This window comes from Culex pipiens, chromosome 2 (assembly GCF_016801865.2).
Source record: "Culex pipiens pallens isolate TS chromosome 2, TS_CPP_V2, whole genome shotgun sequence".
Lineage (NCBI taxonomy): Eukaryota > Metazoa > Arthropoda > Insecta > Diptera > Culicidae > Culex > Culex pipiens.
This window is the reverse complement of record NC_068938.1, coordinates 183,905,164-183,925,344: the sequence shown is the minus strand read 5'-3', so window position 1 is coordinate 183,925,344 and position 20,181 is coordinate 183,905,164.

Below are 20,181 nucleotides of genomic sequence, written 5' to 3'. Positions count from 1 at the left end.
CCTTTCCAACGAGTCCAAAACATCGAAGATCTGGCAACCCTGTCTCGAGTTATGACCACTTAAGTGATATTTATGTACTTTTTTATGGCGGATTTTAAGAAAAACTAGATGAAATTTGTATCCAAACCTATCGAATCACCAATAGTAAGTTAAGAGTGAGGAAGGTACCAGCCACATTAACCCACAGCTTTCTCATACATTTCGAAAGTTATAACACACATTTTTGAAAATACTCGAAATTTTCACAAAACTACGTATTTTCGGCAAAATACAAAAAAAAAGTTCATTAAAAGGTAGGTATCAAATGATCGGAATTTTTTGATAGCATAAGCATTTTTTTTTTGAATACTCAAAATTTCATTATCTAATAATATGGGAAATACTAATTTTTTTTTTTTTGGGAAATACTAATTTTTTGCAACAAAAAAAAGTTTTTTATAAACAACTCAAATATCAGAATATTTTTCAATGTTAGTACCAAAACATTGGAATGCATTTCGATAGAATTTATATTTTTTTGTGAAATACTTAAAATTTTCACAAAACTATGTCTATAAACTATAGTTTTTCAAAATGGGAATAGAATGATTGGAAATTTCTCATACATTTCGATATTTTTTAATACTCAGAATATTCACAAAACTACAAACGTTTGAAAAAATACTCAAAATTTCAGATGAAACTTTTAGTTTTTTTAAATTTGCGATTTTGTGAAATTTTTGAGTGAATTTGAAAAATCGTTATATTACTTTTGAAAAGTATGAAAAAATCCCGATCATTTGATACCCATATTAGATCAAACTTGAATTTTTAGGTTTTGTGTAAATACCGTAAACTGGGGTGACTTTGATAGCCCGGGGTGACATTGATAGAAATTTGATTTGGCCACTAATTTTGATACATCCAATGTAACAGTCATATTTTTGCATATATGTTCGATAATAAGCTATCCCTTAATGTTTGCATACTCAAAATTCTCAAACAAGTTTAGATATTAATTTGACGGGCATTTGAAAAACCTATCAAAGTCACCTAGGACTATCAAAGTCACCCCAGTTTACGTTACGTAGTTTTGTGAAATTATTGAGTATTTCACAAAAAAATATTATTATTTAAATGTATGAAAAGATCCCGTTCATTCGATACCCATACACAAAATGGGCTTAAAATTTGAGTATTTTTTCGACAATACGTGGTTTTGTTAAAATGTTGAGTATTTTCAAAAATATGTAATATTACTTTCGAAAGTATGAAAAAATCCTGATCATTTGATACTCATATTGTAAAATAAACGTTTTTGTATTTTTTCGAAAATACGTAATTTTATGACTATCGAAATGTATGTAAAAATTCCGATCATTTGATACCCTATTGTAAAAACTGAAAGTACCTTACTGCTTAATTTATTCGAAAATACGTACCTTTGTGACATTTTTGAGTATTTAAAAAATGTGTTATTACTTTCGAAAATTAGGAAAAAATCCCGATCATTTGATATCCATATTGTTAGAAACTTAAATTTGTAGTATTTTTTTAATACGTAGTTTTGTGAAAAGTTTGAGTATATTATAAAATATTTTTTATAACTCTCGAAATGTCTGAAAAGATCCCGATCAATATTCCAAAAATAAAAATGTTGAGTATTTTTTCGAGAAACATTGCATTTTTAAAATACAGGATAAAATCGTATTTTTTGTGACGTTTTTTATGTATTTACAATTGCAATGGATAGTTGACTTCATCCTGATTCCAAAACAATATAAGTTTTGGAAGTTTGGATGATTTTCATAGGATTATAGCCAATGTCTCCTATATAGCCAAAATACCATAAGCCCTGTGCTTCAGTTAAGGGGTTACATACATGTAAATAGGCATAAATGTCAGAGGTTGGTTTGAGCATAAACATAAACTTTTTTTAAATCTGTTTTCAGGGCATTAAAATATATATTTTCATCTGTTAACAAAACAAATTTGAGGACATTTGGTTGTATCATGGCCGAGATATAGGTATTTGAAGTTAGCAGTTTCAAAAAACGGGTGCCACGATATCTCAACACTGCATTGACCAAATCGGCTCAAAATTTTGGTGAAGACTCGTTAAACCGGTCCTGTGTGCATGACGAAGGCCGATTTTCAAAAAGTTTATTTTTAAAAAAGATAAAAATATTTTTATGTTTTTCATATAAAAAATCGAAAGTTTTTGATTTTTGTATTTTTAAAAAATGCAAAATTTCAAAATCGGGCTTCGTCATGCACACGGGATATGTCTTGCGAGTCTTCACCCGAAATTTTGTGCCAATTTTGTCCATCCCATGTCGAGATATCGTGGCACCCGTAAATCAACTCGGTGTTCAGAAAAAAACGCTCGCAAAGTTTGACAGTTCGCTTTGCGCATGGCAAAATTTTCAGCTTAAATCGTCTGTAACTTACTTTAATCATAAAATATCTTCATGAAACTTTCAGGAGTGATTGAAAATCATCTTTTAAGTTGATTTAATAAATTTTCTGTAATATGAAATTTTGTGATTTTCTACATGTATGTAACCCCTTAAGCACTTGGCCGAGGCAGTGCAAAACCGAGGTGTACAAAACCGGAGCATGACTGTACTCTTATTTAAAGCCACCTTATTTTGAGAACGTTTCAAAATAATTGCATAAATTTGATTTTCTTTTCAAAATTCTTTGAGAAACCTCATTTACATCATAGTTCCATTTAATCACCCCAGCTGAGCTTTAACGACTTTCAACTTCCTCCACTTCCTGACGCACATTTTGTCGAACCAATCATAATTTTTGATTACCCATATTCCGTATCACTAGCCGGTGGCAGCTGCCACCATCGTCGTTCCACTTGATCACCACGATCAAGTCACGAAAAAATAAGGAAACTCACCAGCGAAAAAAAATCTCGGAAACCCAAAAAATCAGCTGCTCGTCGATATTTTTCGAAAACAACGTTCCAACCACATTTCGTCGATTACGTCGTCGTCGTCGTCCGGCGTTGAAGTCTCTCTCAACTAAGCTCAGCAGAAGCCGAAGCCGCTGACGACGACGGTTCTTCGTTGATGATTATGTTGATGATAATGGTCCCTTTTGGCAGGTGTATCCATAAATCGTTCCGTTTCGTGTACCGGAGAGACTTCGGGGTCGGTGCTTCCAGCTTACCTTATAATCGCTTTCCAAAAGTGAAGTCTTGGCTGACGTACGGCGACGAACCCGCTCCTAAATCTCTGAAATCGATCCTAAGTATGATGTGTGTGGATCGATTCCGGGCCGGTCGTTAAATCCAGCTTGGACCGTTTTCGATCAAAATGTGCCTCGGAAATTCACTCTCTAAGTACCCCGAAAGTAATAACAATCAAATTCAATCGGAGGGCTCCCAAAATTGACGCACAGTCAACGAACCTATTTGACCGGGTTGCAAAGTGCCGTGTACAACACGTCCGCAAATGGGTTCAAAACTTTTCAATTATCCTGCACGTTCTGGCGGCGCTACCTGAACGGTTCGAACGATCCTACGATGAATCCCTGGAAAAGGTGCAAAGAACTTGCAGAAAATGTTTTCAAGACAGCAAAAAAAATAATTTGACAAACACTTGGTGCGTGATAGCATCGAACGATTTTCGACGAAAAAAAGAATCGCTTTTTGTTCGGGAGGGTTGTTGTCGTCAAGTTAAACGACCAAGAATGGACAATGTAAACAAAGAAGCAGTTGCAGCAGCAGTGTCTTGCGAACCTTCGTGGTGAACGGACACTAGAGCTGCGGTATTTTTTACTACCTAAGCTCAGAGTTATTTCAAAACAAAATTCACAGTCTTTTTAAAGACTACCTGAGTTATTTTCCAAAATTCTAAACAGTCTTTTCAAGACTAACCCCACCTGAAATTTTGTTGTATTTTACAAACGAAGCCATCTTTTTAAGAGAACTTTGCTTGCAAAATGCGTCAAAACAAAGGTAAACGCAAATCTTTTGAAGATTTGATCGTTACGTCGGTGAAGCGTTTGAACGCTAAACCGGCTAACGGAAACAGAAAAAGAAAACAGCCTCTTCTGAGGTCTGATTCTGATTCTGAATGTGAGGTCAATCCTCCAATTCCATTGACAAACAGTTTCGGTGTTTTATCCGAAACTGATGACAAGGAACCTTCTCCTCGTACTGAGCCTTCTGCCGTCGAGAAACGAGTAAAGGCTCCGCCAATTGTAGTGACTTCCGTCTCCGATTTGGCCAGCTTTCGAACGCAACTGAAGAATTGCAAGGAAACTTGCAATTTGAAAGTTTCGTTCCAGCTTGGTCGAAGAGGAGAATGTCGCTTGTTGACGGAATCTTTACAAGATCACCAAACTTTTGTTGGTTATTTGAAAAACCACAAGCACAATTTCTACACGTATGAGACCAAGAATGCTCGTCCATTTAAGGCGGTCTTGAAAGGTCTCTCCAACGACTTGTCGGTGGATGAGATCAAAAACGAACTTAAGGTGTTGCTTGGCTTTGCCCCATCCCAAGTAATACCGATGAAGAAAAAATCAAACGGGAATATTTCTCGCTTTGGTTTGACTTCACAATTTTATCTGATTCATTTCAACAGAAATGAAATCAACAATTTGAAACTTTTGGACAAAGTTCAGTTTTTGTTCCATGTACGGGTAAAGTGGGAGCATTTTAAGAAACATGGCGGTAACGGCCAGAATCTGACCCAGTGCCGGCGTTGCCAGGCATTCGGTCACGGTACTGATCATTGCGCCATGGTTCCAAAATGCATGGTTTGCGGGGACTCTTCTCACGACAAGGACAACTGTCCCGTGAAAGAAGTCACCCAATTCAAATGTGCAAATTGTGGTGGAAATCACAAATCAAATTTTTGGGATTGCCCCATCAGAAAAAAGGTTTTGGATTCTCGTGCTAAGCATCAGCCGAAATCCAAACCGAAATTTTCTCAAAGTCAGGTTGTACCTGCATCTTTAAATCAAACGTTCGTGCTGTCTCACTCGAACAATTCTAGAAATACCCCTACCGTGGAAAAGTTAGGTAACAACAATGGCATTTCTTATGCTAACGTCGTTTCGGGTTCATCCACGAATTTTAAATCCTCTACCAATCTTTCTGAAATTGGGCAGGTACCTCAAATCTCATTTGAAAATTTTTCTGCTGGCAACGCTTTGGGATCTTCTGATCTCGGCGATGTTACGTTTGAAAAAATGACTTTTTTGCAAAACTCACTGTTTGGTTTGATTCAAACAATGAGCAATGCTACATCCATGATGGAAGCTATCCAGATTGGATTAAAATTTGCGAATGATGTTGTTCTTACCCTGAAGTTTAATCATGGATCTAAGTAATTCCATCAATATTATGAATTTTAATGCTCGCTCTTTAAAAGCGAAAGAAAATGAGTTTTTCAACTTTTTACGAGTTCATAACGTGCATGTTGCTGTTATAACCGAAACATTTTTAAAAACTGGCACTTATTTGAAAAGTGATCCAGATTATAAAGTTATAACTAATAACCGAATGAATCGAAATGGCGGTGGAGTTGCAATAGTTATCCACCGTAGTATGACTTATAGCACGTTACGTGACTTTAAGTTAAAAGTTATTGAAAGTTTGGGCATTGAACTTGAAACTTCTTTTGGGAAAATTATGATTGCAGCTGCATATTTGCCATTCCAATGCACTGGGGAAAATAAAAATTATTTCAAAGGGGATTTGAATAAACTTACTCGGCATAGATCTCGATTTTTGATCATCGGTGATTTTAATGCCAAACACCAATCTTGGAATAATTCAAAAGTAAATTCCAATGGTAAAATTCTGTTCAGAGATTGCACTTCTGGTCTTTATTCGGTTTTATACCCGAATGGGCCAACTTGCTTTTCTTCTGTTAGAAATCCATCAACAATTGATTTGGTGTTGACAAATCAAAGTCAGTATTGTGGTCCTTTAGTGACTCATGCTGATTTTGATTCTGATCACCTCCCAGTAACTTTTTCACTTTCTCATGAAGCAGTTACCAGACCCAATAGTTCTGTGTTTAATTACCACAAAGCTAATTGGGACAGGTATCAGCATCATATTGAGAATAATTTAAATCATGATTTTGTTTTAGAAACCAAAACTGATATTGATTCAGCCTTGGAATCTTTAACTAATGCAATTTTGGATGCTAGGAATATTGCTATTCCTAAAGTCCAAGTCAAATTTGATTCTCCCATTATTGATGACGATCTTCAGCTTCTGATTCGTCTGAAAAATGTTCGCCGAAGACAGTATCAACGTTCTCGTGATCCTGCACTGAAGCGAATTCAAAAAGATTTGCAAAAGGTTATTGACCGCAGATTCACTCTCCTGCGAAATGAAAAGTTCGCAAGAGATGTCGAACAAATTAAACCTTATTCCAAACCTTTTTGGAAACTTTCAAAGGTTCTTAAGAAACCTCAAAAACCCATCCCTTCTTTAAAAGATGGTGATAATATTCTATTAACTAATGGGGAAAAAGCTCAAAAACTTGCTCAGCAGTTTGAGAGTGCTCATAATTTCAACTTGAATGTTTTGAGTCCTATTGAAAATCAAATTTCAATAGAATTTCAGAATATTGTTGAACAAGAATTTTCATCAGATGAAGTTTTTAATACAGATCTGAATGAAATAAAATCTATTATCAAAAAATTTAAAAATATGAAAGCCCCTGGTGAGGATGGCATTTTTTACATTTTAATTAAAAAATTACCAGAAGTAACTTTAAGTTGCTTGGTCAAAATTTTCAACAAATGTTTTGATTTGGCATATTTTCCCAGTAGTTGGAAAAATGCCAAAGTAATTCCGATTTTGAAACCGGATAAAAATCCTGCTGAAGCCTCAAGCTATCGGCCCATTAGTTTGCTTTCATCTATTAGTAAATTATTCGAAAGAATAATTCTTAATAGAATGATGACGCACATTAATGAAAATTCAATTTTCGCTGATGAGCAGTTTGGATTTCGCCTTGGGCATTCAACTACTCATCAGTTGTTGAGAGTTTCAAATTTAATTCGAAGCAACAAATCTGAGGGCTATTCTACTGGCGCTGCTCTTCTAGACATAGAAAAAGCATTTGACAGTGTTTGGCATAAAGGTTTGATTGCGAAATTGAAAAGGTTTAATTTTCCGATTTATATCGTGAAAATTATTCAAAATTATTTGACGGATCGTACTCTCCAGGTATGTTATCAGAATAGCAAATCTGATCAACTACCTGTACGTGCTGGCGTCCCTCAAGGAAGCATTTTGGGTCCAATTTTATACAATATTTTTACTTCTGACTTGCCTGATTTGCCCCCAGGATGTCAGAAATCACTTTTTGCTGATGACACAAGCATCTCCGCCAAAGGCAGAAGCCTTCGTGTCATCACAAGAAGATTACAAAAAAGCTTGGATATTTTCAATTCTTATTTGAAAGAATGGAAAATTACTCCAAATGCTGCAAAAACTCAACTTATTATTTTCCCTCACAAACCAAGGGCTGATTTTCTTAATCCAAAAAGTCATCACATTATAAAGATGAATGAGGTAAATTTAAAGTGGGAGGATCAAGTGAAATATCTTGGACTTGGTTTTGACAAAAACCTTACTTACAAGGATCACATTGAAAGTATCCAGGTTAAATGTAACAAATATATTAAATGTTTGTATCCACTTATAAACAGGAATTCTAGACTTTGTCTCAAGAATAAACTGTTAATTTATAAACCAATTTTCAGACCTGCCATGCTTTATGCTGTGCCGATCTGGACAAGCTGTTGCTTAACCAGGAAGAAAAAACTTCAGAGGATTCAGAACAAAATTCTGAAAATGATTCTGAAACTTCCTCCCTGGTTCAGCACCAGTGAACTTCATCAATTAGCCGAAGTTGACACTTTGGATGTTATGTCCAATAAGATAATTGATGCATTTCGACAAAAATCATTGCAGTCTTCAGCTGCATTGATCCGCTCTTTATATAGTTTATAAGTTAGTTTTAAGGTATCCCTTTTCTCTTTTGTACATGTAGGACCTCCTACATTTGAAATCACTGAATAGCGAAAGCTACAATATTTCATGAATAAATGAAAGTTGCTAGTATTTAAAATTGAGGTGAAAAGTCATCGTTTGTGATTGGACACTCAATAATATTTTAACTGAATGAATGTACATGGAAAAGAAATTTGAATAAATATAAAAAAAAAAAAATTCAGTTCGAAAAGCAGTTGCAGCTGAACGGTCTGAGGTTTTTGCATTTGGGAAATTGAGCTGAAGTTATTGCACTTAAATAGCAAATCGAAGGTAACGGGATTCTTTAAGTTTTTTTACTTGTTGGAAATCATTGGACAGGTGAAGGTTGAAACATTGACAACAAAGGACATTGAACAAAGCTGATTTTTTTTCTTTCAGTCATTTTGTTTTATTAAGTAAACCACACGGAGAGACCGGCCGGGGCAAATCTAAGAAAATCTTGGTTAATTTAACTAAAAGTATGGGTTAATTTTTTACACAGCTTTTTTTCAACAATCGATTGCTGATTTTGTTAACCCGAAATTGCTGACCACCAGTAACTAAAATTAACTAAAAAAATAGTTGGAATTGCATTTTTTGTTGGTTAAATGGCCGAAAAAAATTCTAGCAGTCGACTGCTAGAATATTTTTTTCAGAAAATTAACTAAAAATTTCTTGTTTTCAGCTGAAATATTGTGGAATATTCTGTTAAAAACTGGCTGGGATATATTTTTCAACTATTTTTCAACAATTTTTTTCGTTGTATCATCCGAAATATTTTTGCATGCAGCAAATTATTAGTGGTTTGTAACAAAACATTTCTTAATTAGACATAATTTATGTAAGTGTTGATATATATTTTCTTTAATTATCTAACGATATAGGCTGGGCCGAATTTCTAGCTATATTTTAACTAATGTCTTACTTGAATACAAAAAAAATATTCATACATGTAGTCAATAATTAGCTGTTGTTAGCAATATTTTTATTGAATTTGCAGTAAATTTTATAATAATGCCTCACAAATTAATGCTGAGTTTTTTTTATTTTCGCATTTATTCTGCCTAAAAATTTAACGTTTTGTACTGTTTTGTTTTTTTTTTGCATTAAGTTGTTAAATTACTGTTAAAAAGCATCAAAACAATTTTTTTTAACTGTTGTTATAAAACATGTAAAGTTTGACTAATGTTTAAAAAAATTACATTGCATTAATCTAAAAAAAATAATAAAAAAGCATATTACAAATTTCTCGTGAATTCCTTAAAAATAGAAACCGAGCAAAATTTCACCAAGTTTTAAGCTTATATTTTTATTATCTTGTATAAAATTAAGTGTTGTATTCACTTACCGTCACTGTGAAATCATCCGATAAGTCATCATCATCTACAACGGTCGCAGGACACAGAATTTTCACCAAAGTGAACCTTTTGATGCAAATAAACATTTGGAATTTATTGATAATTTAATACAAAATTCTTAATTTCGGCTATAAACTGTAAAAAGGAACGTAAATAAATGTAATTATAATGAGGAAAGAAGAAAAATCAATAATGCTACTTACCAAGCTTGCATTAATTTAACAATTACTTTTGGCAACACACTTTCACTGCATTTGGTTCTATTTATACAACGTACTCCGAATCCTGAAAAAAATATTTTGAGTTTAACTTACCAGTTTATTGAGCAGTCGTATTGCAACAAAACATTCAAAATAATAATTATCTTCTTTTATATATTTTACATATATATATATATATTTTTTTTTGATATTTTACTTCATCTCTATTTTTTATGTTGTCATGTGTACGCATTTCTATGTATTTTATAATTGATGATTCTGAAAAAAAATAATGTTTCATTAAGATTTTATCCGTCGTAAGCGTGAAGCTTTTAAATGATTCAGTTTTCTAATAAGAATCACATTAGATAAATTATTGTGCAAAAATAAACCTACACTTACTTGGATTAACCAACATTTTTGTTAAATTTGCCCGGGCTGCTCCATCCGTAAAGAGTTGGCCCGCATCTCCATTCTACTGCCCTCTCTTTCCATCAAACATTCTTATAACGTGTTCAGCTCACTCGCATTAGAGGTCCTCATGGCGAAGGTCGTCCTGTTGCTCTTCATAGTTTATCACCTGCAAAGAAATCATCAACAAACCTACTCACCAATTCCACCTCCCCTGTTGCGACACTTTGATTTGCCACTTCAACATTAGCCAAGTAGTGTAATTTTCACTTTTCCTCTCACTTCATAATTAACAACACAAACTCAACAAATCGACCGCTCTCGTTCGGATCCTGACTTCAAATGACAGACGTAAACAAACCCAAGTTCATCTTTTAAATATTCAACCAATTGTTAATTATATTCAACCAAAATAATTCTTGATTTTTCTAAAACCAAAGCTAACAGTCGAGCACGTTCATTCGAGTTCGGGAAATCTGTTAGCTTTTTGCCTCTAGCATTTTCAACAAACAGGTTAGTAAATTAATACTAAATTTTAGTTGTTTTAACGGAATATTGACAGTAACAAGTACGTTTTTGTTACAATTTACGAAAGTAAAATCAACAATTTTAATTGTTAAAATTTCTGGGCACAGTCTCTCCGTGCAGTTAATCCTTTTTTCGGCAACTTCAAGCGATATTCTATGCAACATAGATTTGAATAATCTGCTATTTTACAAACTAAGGCTAGGGCCGACCAGCCCTACTGCGTTGTGTAAACTGCAGAATGGATTCTGAGAACGGATCACATTTCACAGAATCTACTGGGGAGGAAGGATGTGTGGACATACCGTACCAAACGCTCCAAACAATTAACAAAATGAACACAAACACAAATTTATGCTTTTCAATGAGCTATTAAGCTTATTGATCGTTTCTAATGAGTTCTCTAAAACCTTCAATTTCCAAACCGCTGTTGCAGTTGTCTTCCATTAGTCCTTAAATTACCCTCTCTCACCACACACCCTGCTGTTCAACTTAACTGTACCCATCCCCCCACCTCAAAAAAACGAAAAGCTCCCCAAATCGAAATCGATCTGCGCGTGACAAAAGCCACTCATCAAACACAGTTGACTTAAAACTGTGTCAATTACAGAGTGCGAGTACCCTGGCAGCTGAGCCAACTTCTGGTTACACCTTTTCAACGCCAAGCCGTCCGTGGCTTGCGGCATGCCTGATGTGGCCCGAAATTGGCCGACCCTTTTGGAGCAGTTCCTCAGGTCTTGCATTTTTTTTTATACTGAGCAACGTCCTTCGGAAGAGAAAAGCGGTGGATATTCGAGAAAAATGATCTGATATGAAGTAGAATTGTTTGGAAATACATCCAAGGATTTTTTGTCGAAAGTTACTCGTCCACAGATTTCACACATCTTTTTGGCTGGACCACTCTAATTTATATTGAAAAGATCGTCTTCAATGTATTGTTAGTGGTTTAGAACAGTGTTTTAATCTAAATAATTGAAATAGTTTATTATTATAGAAGAGCAATTCTCTACGAAATCGGTCTTTTTTCTTCAATTTTAATTTTTGTATTTTTTAATCCGACTGAAACTTTTTTGGTGGCTTCGGTATGCCCAAAGAAGCCATTTTGCATCATTAGTTTGTTCATATAATTTTCCATACAAATTTGGCAGCTGTCCATACAAAAATGATCATTGAAAATTCAAAAATCTGTATCTTTTGAAGGAATTTTTTGATCGATTTGGTGTCTTCGGCAAAGTTGTAGGTATGGATATGGACTACACTGGAAAAAAATGATACACGGTAAAAAAAGTTGGTGATTTTTTTATTTAACTTTTTATAACTAAAACTTAATTTGCAAAAAAACACTATTTTTAATTTTTTTTATTTTTTGATATGTTTTAGAGGACATAAAATGCCAACTTTTCAGAAATTTCCAGGTTGTGCAAAAAATCTTTCAGCGAGTTATTAATTTTTTAATCAATGCTGTTTTTTTTCAAAAAATCGAAATATTGGTCGCAAAAATGTTTCAACTTCATTTTTCGATGTAAAATCAAATTTGCAATCGAAAAGTTCTTTAGTAAAATTTTGATAAAGTGCACCGTTTTCAAGTTAAATCCATATTTAGGTGACTTTTTTGAAAAAAGTCGCAGTTTTTCATTTTTTTAAATTAGTGCACATGTTTGCACACTTTTGAAAAAAATAATTTTGAAAAGCTTAGAAAATTCTCTATATTTTGCTTCTTCGGACTTTGTTGATACGAGCTTTAGTTGCTGAGATATTGCAATGCAATATCTCAGCAACTAATGGTCCGATTTTCAATGTCAAAATATGAAACATTTGTGAAATTTTCCGATCTTTTCGAAAACAATATTTTCAAAATTTTCAAATCAAGAATAACATTTCAAAAGAACCAAAAATTCAATATTACGCCCTTTTAAAATGTTAGTCTTGGTTTAAATTTTTTGAAAATATTGTTTTTGAAAAGATCGGAAAATTTCACAAATGTTTCATGTATTTACATTGAAAATCGGACTATAAGTTGCTGAATTATCGGCATTTAAAAATGGTGGGCTGTTTGGGTGAGACTTAGAGAACATCAATTTTCCTGTTTTTCAACCTTTGCATTGCAATATCTCAGCAACTAAAGATCGTATCAACAAAGTCCGAAGAAGCAAAATATAGAGAATTTTCTCAGCTTTTCAAAAATATGTTTTCCAAAAGTTTGCAAACATGTGCACTAATTTAAAAAAATGAAAAACTGCGACTATTTTCAAAAAAGTCACCTAAATATGGATTTATCTTGAAAACGGTGCACTTTATCAAAATTTTACTAAAGTACTTTTCGATTGCAAATTTGATTTTACATCGAAAAATGAAGTTGAAACATTTTTGCGACCAATATTTCGATTTTTTGAACAAATCAGTATTGATTAAAAAATTCATAACTCGCTCAAAGATTTTTTGCACAACCTGGAAATTTCTGAAAAGTTGGCATTTTATGTCCTCTAAAACATATCAAAAAATAAAAAAAAATAAAAATAGTGTTTTTTTGCAAATCAAGTTTTAGTGATAAAAAGTTAAATAAAAAAATCACCAAAATTTTTTTACCGTGTATCATATTTTTTCAGTGTAGTCTGTATCCATACCTACAACTTTGCCGAAGACACCAAATTGATCAAAAAATTCCTTCAAAAGATACAGATTTTTGAATTTTCACATATCATTTTTGTATGGACAGCTGCTAAATTTGTATGGAAAATTATATGGACAAACTAATGATGCAAAATGGCTTCTTTGGGCATACCGAAGCCACCAAAAAAGTTTCAGTCGGATTAAAAAATACAAAAAAAATCGAATGACCGAAATCCTAGAGAACTGCTCAGAAGGGGGTGGTTAGAGGCTTGCGCTGCCGATTTTTAAGTTGCTATGGGGCACGGGTTCGATTCCCGCCTTGTCCTTCTGGAGCTTTTCGTTCAATGTTTGTCCCGTTTAATGTTAGTATTCAGTCTGCAAAGCCGGTGTGATGTAAAACATGTTTCGCTTGTTGGCACTCACATTTGAGCAAATATCTACGAAATCGGCCGAATTCGACCATGTTTTGTCCCTATCACCAAATAACTTAAATTTACACTCAAAAAGTACATTACATTTTTTTTTTTTTTGATTAAGTGCACCGTTTACAAAATATGCAATAGCAATGCAATGTTATTTTTATCCAAAAAGATCCGTTTTTTTCATTCATTATTTTATAAATTGTCCATGAGACATTAAAGATTGGACCTCTGGTTGCTGATATACAGCGGCTTAAGGGGTTGCATACATGTAGAAAATCGCAAAATTTCATATTTCAGAAAACTTATTAAATTCACTTAAAATATTTTATGAATAAACTAAGTAAGAGAAAAATTAAGCGCAAAGCGAACTGTCAAACTGCCTTTATCTCGGCAGTGATTCATCCAAATGTCATCAAATTTGTTTTGTTAATAAATAAAAATGTATATTTTGATGCTTTGAAAACAGATTTACAAAAACTTGAAGTATGTGCTCATACAAACCTCTGTTTTTTTTTTTTGCCGATTCACATGTATGTAAAGAAAATGAAACAGGCAAATTGAAGTTTTCTAAGTCTCACCCAAACAACCCACCATTTTCTAATGTCGATATCTCAGCAACTAATGGACTGATTTCAAATATATGAAACATTCATGAAATTTTTCGATATTTTCGAAAACAATTTTTTGAAATTGTTTTAATCAAAACTATTATTTCAAAAGGACGTAATATTGAATGTTTGGCTCTTTTGATATGTTAGTCTTGATAAAAAAATATTAATTTCGAAAAAATCGGAAAATTTAACGAATGTTTCATTTTTAACAATCAAAATTAGACCATAAGTTGCTGAGATACAGACATTAGAAAATGGATGGTTGTTTGGGTACCCTGGTAACATTTTTAAACTTACAGGTTTAATGAAGGTTCTGGAAACCCGCATACAACCTAAATAGGTTTTTATGACCTACTCGAAACCTAAAATGTTACTAGGGTAAATCTTTAAAAGCTTCAATTTTCCTGTTTATTTTTATTTACGCCGCTGTATCTAGAATTTTTTTTAACTTTTCGAAAAAAATATTTTCATAAAGGGTCACTCATGGTCACTAATTTTAAAAATCGAAAAAAAACATCAAATATTTCGCTCAAATCAAACTTTAGGTAGCTATATCTTGAAAACAAGACTCTTTTTCAAAAAATCTGTGAAGTGTTTTTCGATTGCAAATTCAATTTTACATTAAAAGTTAGGTCACAAACATTATATGCCTGAAATTTAGATTTATTCTAAAAATCGCTATTTTTCAATAATGTTTAACTCAGTGGCAGAATTTTTGAACATATTTCTCTATTTTTCAAAACGGATCAGTAGTGCGGTGCCTGTGTGGACGCGCAGTCCTGTTTTTTCGTGTTATTTTCCGTCTCTTTTGTGTCGCTGTTCGAGTGCATGGGGTGATTGGTCATTATAATTAAATAATGGCATCAGTAGTGAGGTGCCTGTGTGGACGCGCAGTCCTGTTTTTTCGTGCTATTTTCCGTCTCTTTTGTGTCGCTGTTCGAGTGCATGGGGTGATTGGTCATTATAATTAAATAATGGCATCAGTAGTGAGGTGCCTGTGTGGACGCGCAGTCCTGTTTTTTCGTGTTATTTTCCGTCTCTTTTGTGTTGCTGTTCGAGTGCATGGGGTGATTGGTCATTATAATTAAATAATGGCATCAGTAGTGCGGTGCCTGTGTGGACGCGCAGTCCTGTTTTTTCGTGTTATTTTCCGTCTCTTTTGTGTCGCTGTTCGAGTGCGATAAGTGCAGTGCTTCTGAGGACGCGCAGTCCAGTTTTTTCGTGATAATTTTCGTCTCTTGTGTCGCTGTTTGTGTTCAGATTATGTTCCACCAGTGCAAGCGGATGGTTGTTTATGTGCAAAGTAAAGAAAAAAAATCAGGATTGTGCCTGCAAGAATGCTGAGTGAAGGGACGCGTTGGTTGGGGGAAATTTTTCAATTATGGTTGTGTTTGTGTGCAAAGTGAAAAAAAGCAAAAAAAAATGAAAAAAAGAAAAAAACAAATCAGGATTGTGAGATGGATTTTTGCGGTGTTCGATTTGTGTTGTATTCGGGATCGTGAAAATCAGGAGTGAGTCGCGCTGTAGTTTTAAAACAAGATCGATCTTGAAAATTATTCATATTAATCGGTGAGTTATCGTGTGCTTCAAGCCCTTGTGTTGAAAAGACCTTCCCATAGCTCCGTAGCTCGGAAGGCTCGACGTCGGTTGTTTGTGTGTTAAGCCCTCTCCATAGCATCGTAGCTCGAGAGGCAACGAAAATCAATACCTTATCTAGCGAACAAAAAGAAGAAGATCGGAAGACACTTGATGGTTGAGTTCGTCGCTTCTATTCCGTAACAAATTCATGAACTAAATGATTATATAATTAAAAAGCAGACTACGCTATCATTGCAGCATTGCGTTTAACACCTCATTTTATAAATAATTATTTTATGGTTTTATCTTTCCACAGCCGGCTGTCTAAGATTAAACCATTTCATTAAAACATTAACAACAGTTAAACGGGAAATGTCTCATCCGCAGCATCCGATTGTTTGCCTTGAGAATAAAATATAATACCTTTCAACAAACACTATGATTTTGGGTCGCATCATCATCTTCTATGATGAATCCTGACCAAACACCCTATCCTACTAACAAGTTTTCAGGTTCCTGGCGCTCGTGGGGTGTAAGCACAGAGTAAATCAGCTGCCCTAGTAGCAACCTGCGCTAACTAACATTCCCGTCCCTTAAAATCGAGATCTACAAACTGACATGGCGGGCGCCGTTGGTGGCCAATGACTCTTACCTATTCGCAACTGATCTTGTTTTGGCAATCATGATGTTTTATCTTTTCAGCGCATTCATACATGCTGTTGATAAGGGAAATACCACTTGATAGTCGAAGTCTATAATCAGTAGTGCTGAAAGGATATTACGGTTCTGTTCAGCAACGGAGAAGGACAACCATGGGTGGTCTCTCATGCTCATGCTCATGCTCATATTTCTCTATTTTTCAAAAGTTGCGGGTTTTCCGTCCCCTAAAACATATAAAAAATCTCGAAAATCAAAAAATACAGATTTTGGAAAATTGAGTTTTTGTGTAAAAAAAAATTTATTCAAAAAATCGGCAAAATAGTTTTTTTCCGTGTACCTTTTATTTCTGAATAGTCTTCACCTACAATTTAGCCAAAGACACCAAATTGTACAGAAAATTCCTTCAATAGTTACAGATTTTTGAATATTTTCGTACCATTTTTGTATGGACAGATACCAAAATTGTACGGTTGGGTGAACCAATGACACAGAATAGCTTCTTTGTTCATAGGGCCCCCACAAACTTTGACCCATATAAAAAAAAACACAAAAAATAAAAATGCTCGAAATCGACCGATTTCGTCGAGAAATGCTCAATAGCAAAACAGTTTTGACATCAGTAGGTTTTTGTTTATAATACTTTCGAGGATTCATGATTAACTGAAATTTATCGGGTATAAAAAAAGATCGAATGCAGATGTTCACAAAATAGAAAAAAAGTCTTCACGAGGAAAAAGAGTTCCCAGAGGTCCTTGAACTAATCAATCGCCAAATACTGCCTCCTTTCAAAACGCTCTCAATTAACTGGACAGTTCGCACTCCCAAGGCAACAATAGCCTAATTGCGCGATTGATTAACAAGCCACAAAAACGCTTGTCCGAATCCCATCTGTTACACATCGGCACACATCTGAGACAAGCCTCCGGCACGACTTTCCGGTCCAGTCGGCAAGGATCACAGGGTGGAAGAAATCGGAGTTCCTTCTGTTCGGCACTTTGTGAATGCCGCAGTCCTTTTTCTTATAGATGCAACGCTTAATGAGTAAAATATCAGCAATTTTAATTTCTATCGTAACGGTTCGTGTCACTGCCGCGCGGGGTCGTTTTTCTCAAAGGGCAGCTACGAACCCGCCAAAAATTTCCAGCATTTCCGCACACTTTGCGAGCCATCGGGGAGCCACTTTTCCAATCAATCCGCGCCTTTCTCGAGCTTTTTTTTTGCTGTTGTTTGGTTCGTCTTAAAGACCGCGAAAAGCGTGCATATCCGAAAATCATAAATCGAAAAATTAAAACATTCTGGCCGAAATTTGGAACAAGCCGCCGCCGTCAGTTCTCTTTCATCCGCTCCGAACCCAATCTGGGTGCGAGGGTTCGGTTTCGGTTAATTTCCTGCCGGCCTTCCTGAAGTGTTCTCGAAGCTCGATCAGATCAGGGGGAAGGTCAACATGGTGACGATTCGGAATTTCAAAAATAAAAATTAAAAGTTCTAATCGGATTTCAAAAAAATATTCATGAAGCTCATAGGCTTTTTAAGCACTTGTAAACTCAAGCCAAATTCATTTCACCAACTTCAAATTTGAATATTTTATTTAATTTACTGTCCAAATATCGTCACCATGGCAGATCAATAGCCCCGAAACTCGCGCCTTGTCTGCCCTCGTGGCAAAAATGCTGTAACTTTTTTTTTGCGAACATCCTTCATCCTTCCCCCGGGGTCTCTTTGTAGAATTGCCGGCCGGCCGACCGTCCATCCGTCGGCCAATGGCCTCCGGGACCCCGAAATGCAAACAGATTTTTACGCACCTCCCCTCCAACCCACCCTCAAATTGCGTGTTCCCCCACCTTCTTCGCCGCCACCAGCATCCACGTGCACAAGTTCGGTGAGCAGCCAGCCACAGCTCAAAGTAATTCATCAATTTCGGACCTGATTGGTATCTTGCTTGCCCACGGGGGGGAGGGGGTCTCTGGGATGGCAAGTGGCGGCCAGCCGGCAGGGCACTTTTTTGCGTGTTCGTCTCCATTTCCTCGAAACTTCGAAACGGCGGCGAGAGCAGCAAGTGCAATTGCATCCCAAATATGCACCTGATGGTCGTCGGGGCAAGGTCCGGCTTAAGGCTGGGAGGAGGTGGGAAAAGCGGCGGAAAATTGTTCTTTAGCTGCAGCCGCTGTCCTGGCTGGGGAGGACGGGAGATAATTGTGAAGGTGCAAAATATGAAATGCAAGCAAGATGTAGTTCAGGCATAGATGACGATACTAAATGAGAGTATTACTGAATTTTACACATCAGTTTTAACAACTTTTGAAACTTATAGCAAATTTGAAGAAAAGAGAATTTAAATCTACGAAAAATTCTTAAAATCCAATCCATTACCTTGGCGAAGAATTGGATCACCACCGAACACTTAAGTGCATGTAATAATTTTTCAAACTGCAAAATACCTCATTGATTTTGTTGGACATAAAAAAAAAATAAAAACATGTCTTGTTGCTGAAATTAAGCATAACAAATCAACATACTCAGAGGACCTTTCTTCAGGCAATTGTTATTCGCAAAAAAAGATTTTCTTTCTATCGTGGTTATAGCACAAAATATGTCATTTTCAGTCATATACAACATTTCTTTTTCAATTCTAAGTGATAATTTATGGAAATTCCATTTTCAGTATAAGCAAGTTATATTGTTAAATATTTAAAGTAAAACCTTTTTTTTATTAAATTTATCTCATCTATACTATACTTCATCTAACTTTGCAAAAGCCACCAAAAAGATCAGCAACTCGTTCTCGATTTGGTTTTTTAACATTTTAAGTTAATGTAAGGGCCACCCATAAACCACGTGTACCTACACTTTGTTTGAAATTAAAACCCCCATCCCCCTTCCCCATTTTAAACAATTGTTCTCAAAAAATTATTTTTTTTGTATGACGCGTGGACTACATATTTTTAAATGAAAAAAATGCCATTTTCAAGATAGGGTACAGAGTGATCAAAATTTATATAATAAAGTCATAATTTTTGAAAAAAAAATTCAAAATGTTGAGTATTTTAGCAGTCGAAAAACGCTTCTAGTCTTTTTAAGATAATTTTTTATGAACAAAGAGGTTATTTCCAAAAAAAATCATACATTCGTCGTAATCGTACTATCTTGTCGTACGTGCATTTTGGACCAAATTATGTTAAGAACGCCATTTTGTGCAGCTCACCTGTTGACCTTCTCAGATCCCGAAAATTCGATTTCATTTCTGAGAAATTCAATAAAACCCCAAGCACTCCGTGCATTGTTGTCAATCTTTATATGAAAGAAGTTTCAATCTTGTCGTGCTATCTTGACACAGCCTGAAAATTGATGTAATTGTGACAATTGGCCAAAGGGATTTCAGGTCAGAACGCGTTTGACACAAGTGTGAGCTCGACTACCGTAAACATTTTCAGTTATAACTCGGGACATAGAATTTTGAATGTTACCCAAATAACGTCGAATATACAAATGCCGATATCTTGGCTGCTAGTGGTCCAAACAACCGTAAAATACTCTACAAAATCGGCCAATTTCCAGCATTTTTTTTTCATTTGGCTCCATTGTACGATCAGTACCTTGCTGGACTCGGTCGTTGGAAACGACCGTCGGCTCAACGACCGACGAAATAGGCGGCGGGCATAAAAATGTCAAAACCTCTCCCCCCCTCACTTCGTCTCGCCATCCAGCTGCGCTTTGTTGACAAACAAACGGAGAATAAAAAATTTACGAGCATGTTCAAACAATTACTCCTGATGTCGGAGAAGTGATTAAAAATAAAAATGT